This window comes from Cynocephalus volans, chromosome 10 (genome assembly GCF_027409185.1).
Source record: "Cynocephalus volans isolate mCynVol1 chromosome 10, mCynVol1.pri, whole genome shotgun sequence".
Taxonomy (NCBI): domain Eukaryota; kingdom Metazoa; phylum Chordata; class Mammalia; order Dermoptera; family Cynocephalidae; genus Cynocephalus; species Cynocephalus volans.
In genome coordinates, this window is record NC_084469.1 from 105660515 (window position 1) to 105665350 (window position 4836).

A 4836-nucleotide genomic window follows, 5' to 3' on the forward strand; every position below is an offset into this window, starting at 1 on the left:
GGCTCACTCGGGAGAGTGCGGTGCTGATAGCACCAAGGCCACGGGTTCGGATCCTATATAGGGATGGCCGGTTAGCTCACTGGCTGAGCATGGTGCTGACAACACCCAGCCAAGGGTTAAGATTCCCTTACCGGGGGGAAAAAAAAAAAAAAAGATGACTGGTAAGGGGATCTCAACCCTTTGTTGGGTGTTGTCAGCACCATGCTCAGCCAGTGAGCTAACCGGCCATCCCTATATAGGATCCGAACCCATGGCCTTGATGCTATCAGCACCGCACTCTCCCGAGTGAGCCACGGGCCGGCCCTGAAACTTACTTTTTTCATCCAACATAATGCTTTTGAGATCTATCTATATTGAAACATGTATATAGCTCTAGTTCATTTATTTTCACTGCTGTGTAGCTGTGCTGTTTGATAACGTAGCCACTAGCCACATGTGGCAATTCAGATTAAAGTTAGACAAAATTAAATAAAATGAAAAATTCACTACCCCAGACACACTAGCCAGATCTCATGTGTTCAGTAGGCACCTGTGGCTAGTGGCTACTGTATTGGATAGCATGGATAGAGAACACTTCCATGATCACAGAAAGTTTTGTCAGACGGTATTTACTTACCATTCATCTCTTGGTTGATATTTATGATGTTTTAGTTTTCTACTATTACTATTACAAACAGTGCTGCAGTATACATTGTTATGTATGTCTCCTCGTGCATATGCACAGGAGTTTCTCTGGGATATATACCTAGGAGTTGAATTGCTGGATTTTGGGTTATGGGAATATTCACTAGATATTGCCAATTTGCTCTTCAAAATGGTTGTACCTGTTCTCACTCCCATCATTAGTGTTCCTATTGCTCATTGTCCTTATCAACACTTAAATTTTTGTCCTTTTGATGGGTGTGAATTAGTGGTTTTAGTTTACATTACCTTGATTACTAGTGAGGTTGACCTCTTTTTATGTTTTTATACATTAAGTGATGGTAGTTGAGGTAAAGCATTTGTACCGTTTGTACCATTTGCCTTTCTTTTCTGAATTGTCTGTTCATATCTTTGCCCAATTTTCTGCTGGATTGTCTTCAGCTTATTAAGTGCAGGAGTTCTCACATCTGAGGCTTGCCTTTTCATTTTTATGATGTCTTGATGTTCAGAGTTTTCCTTTTTATGTCTTGATGTTCAGAGTTTTAAAAGACCTTTTATTATTACTTTAATGTCATCAGAATTATCGGTCTATTTATAGTTTGTGTTTTTTATGCCTTGCTTAAGAAATCCTACCCTGAGGTCAGTAGGATATCCTACTGTGTTTTCTTCTGGAAGTTTTACTTTCATATTTGGCTTTAAAAAAAAATCTATCTGGAATTTATTTTTATTTATAATGTGAGGTATGGTTGTGATTGAATTTTTTCTACATGTTTAACCAGTTGTCCCAGTTGAAAGTTGAAAATCCAGTGGTTCTCAAAGTGGGATCCCCTGAGCATCCCCAAGACCCTTTCAGAGGGTCCATGAGATAAGCTTTTTATAATAATACTAAGACATTATTTGCCTTTTTCATTTACATTGTGTTGTTATTTGCATTATCAGTACAAAAGCAATGGTGGGTAAGATTGCTGGTACCTTAGCAGGAATCCAGGCAGTGTCACCAAACTGTAGTCATAGTTGTCATTGTATTCCTCACCTACACTAAATGTTAAACAGTTTCACTTAAGAATGTCCTTGAAGAAGGAGTGAAAACTATTAATGATGTTAAAGCTCAGCCCTGTGAGCAGGTCTTTTTAATATTCTATGTGGTGAGACAGGAAGTTCTCATAGAGCACTCATACTGCATGCTGAAGAATGATGGTAGTGGAGGTAAAGCACTTGCACAGTTGTTTGAGTTGAGGCAGAACTGGTGTTGCAGAACTGGTGTTTTTTTTTTTCATGGAACACCATTTTTACTTGAAAGAATGACAGACTGTCTTAGTCCATTTTGTGTTGCTGTAACAGAATACCACAGACTGGGTAATTTTTAAACAATAGAATTTATTTCACTCATTGTTCTGAAGGCTGGGAAGTCCAGGATTGAGGGGCTGTACCTGGTGAGGGTCTTCTTGTTGTGTCATCCCATGGTGGAAGGTGGAAGGTGGAGGGGGAGAGAGAGAGAGAGTGCGAGGTGGGAGGGAGGGAGAGAGAGAGCGCTCAACTCATCCTTTTATCAGGGACCCACTCCTGTGATAACTAACCTACTCCCTCCACAGTGACATCAGTCCATTCATAAGGGCAGAGTCCTCATGACCTAATCACTTCTTAAAGGTCCCACCTCTCAACACTGTTGCATTGAGGATTAAGTTTCTAACACATGAACTTTGGAGGACACGTTAAAACCATAGCGGAGTGTGGTTATTCAGATTAGGATCTTTGGCAGGTATCTTTTCAGAAATTAATGAAGTGAGCTGGTCACTTCAAAGCCAACAACTGACAGTTTGTTGTCAGTGATGAAGTTTGAGCTTTCAAACAAAACTTAGAAATTTGGAAAACTTTTATTGACTGCCATGAACTTGACTCCTTTTCAATATTTAAATACTTTTCTGATGAGACCAGTGGTGATATTAACAAATATGATTTTAAAAATATACCATGTAGTGAAATGTAATAACTGCATAGATCAGTATTTCCCAGTAGCCCAATGTATGATGTTACAAAATCATGCATGGGTACAATATCCATTAAAATTGTAAGATGGACCAATGGGTTTTAAAGTAACAGAGTATGAAAAATTTATTAATACAGATTCATATTGCACATTGCAACTAACTTTAAATACACTGAGTTTTGGTATAGTAACAAAGTGGAATATCCCCAGTTATCTGAAAAGGCTATTAAAACACTACTCCCTTTTCCAACTATGTATCTGTGAGGCTGGTTTTCTTCACATATTTCAACCAAAATAATATACTGCAATGGATTGATTACAGAAGCCTATGTGAGAATCAAGCTGTCTTCCATTAAGCCACATAGTAAGGAGCTTTACAAAAATAAAAAAAGCCATATTTTTCACTACTTTGTTTTTTAAAAATATAGTTACTTTCATAAGTGATTTATGTTAACATTTAATGGATTTATTAATTATTTAAAATTAGTTAATATATTTTTTAATTTCTCAGTTTTAATTTCTAATACGGTAAATATCAATGGATATAATCCCCATAAACAATAGCATTTAGGATCCTCACTAATTTTTAAAAAGAGAAAGGGGGTCCCGAGACCAAAAAATTTGAGACCCTCTGGACTAATCCATCCTTTCCCTGTCGTAATGCCACGTCTGTCATAGAGCAAGTTTCCATCTATTCACAGATCTCTTCCATTGTCTTGTTTGTTTCTTCCTGTGCCAATACCACATTGTCTTAAAATACAGCACTCTAATCAGTCTTGGTAAAGCTAGTTCCTCACCTTGTTCTTTCTTCTAATTGTATTGGTCATTTTTGGTCTTTGTTCTTACATAAAAAATAGTACACAAATATTTTTTCCTATTACAAAATTAATATATGTTTAATATAAAAAATTTAAGAAATGTAAAGTTGTGAGAAAGTAAATGTTACCTACTACAGACAAACCCTTAATATACTGGTGTGTAGCTTTACATTCCGCATATACTATATGTATAATTTATGTATTTATAAATTTATGTATACACATATATATTTATGTATACATATATGTTTATGTACACACAATTTTATATATGTATACACACTTTTTACATATATAGTAAAAAAAAAATAGGGTCCTACTTTACCTTGTCTTTTGTATCTAGCTTTTTACACTTTGTATTATTGTGAAGATATTTCCACATCATTTGATTTTCTTCTGCATCATCAGTTTTAGTGGCTCCATGGTATCCTATTTGTATGGATGTGCATAATTTTTGTAACCATTTTCTGTGCTAAAATATGAGATTGTTCCCTGTTTTTCACTCTTAGAAGCCTGACTACAGTGAGCCTTCTTGCAGCTGTCTTCATGCACATGTGTGATTCCTTAAGATCAATTCCCAGGAGAGGACTGGTAGGCTTAAAGTGAGGGCTGAGGTCACTTGGATGGAAGTAGAGGATGGGGGAAGACAGTGGGACAGGACAGATAAAGTAGCAATTGCAAGTGTTTTGTTGGTCAAGGAGAGTCCCAGTGAAGTGAGAAGTGATACAAATGGAGAAAGGAGGGCCGGCCCGTGGCTCACTCGGTAGAGTGCGGTGCTGATAACACCAAGGCCACGGGTTCGGATCCTATATAGGGATGGCCGGTTGCTCACTGGCTGAGCGTGGTGCTGACAACACCAAGCCAAGGGTTGAGATCCCCTTACCGGTCATCTTTAAAAAAAAAAAAAAAAAAAAAAAAATGGAGAAAGGAGAAGCCAGCAGGGTCCTGTCATCATTGCTGGTTTCCGTAACTCTGATGTTTGCAAGGGTAAGAGAGAAGCGAATAAGCCTGTGGTTGTTGTGGGGATGGAGGACTAGCTTGAGTCTCCCAAGCCAAGAGTTCATGGGAGAGAGCAGATTTTCTTTAAGGCACAGAAGCCCCAGTCTTTCAGTCTTTTGGGGATCTGAAGAAGGAAGTATTTACCTTACACCCTTCGTTGCTCTGCGTTTAAGGCCTTCCCTCTGGCTTGACTCAAATGTGTCCATTCTGGACAGTCCTAATACTAGCTAGACAGGGCCCATCAGGGTGTGGTATAGTTAGTAGGCATCTCTGATGTTGAGAATGAGATTGTCAGCCTCCTTTATTGTGTGCCAAGTGGGGCTGCTGAGCAGTGATGGGGGAGTGGGCAGCTGCAGCTGATGCACAGACCTAGAAGCAGCCCTAGGGATT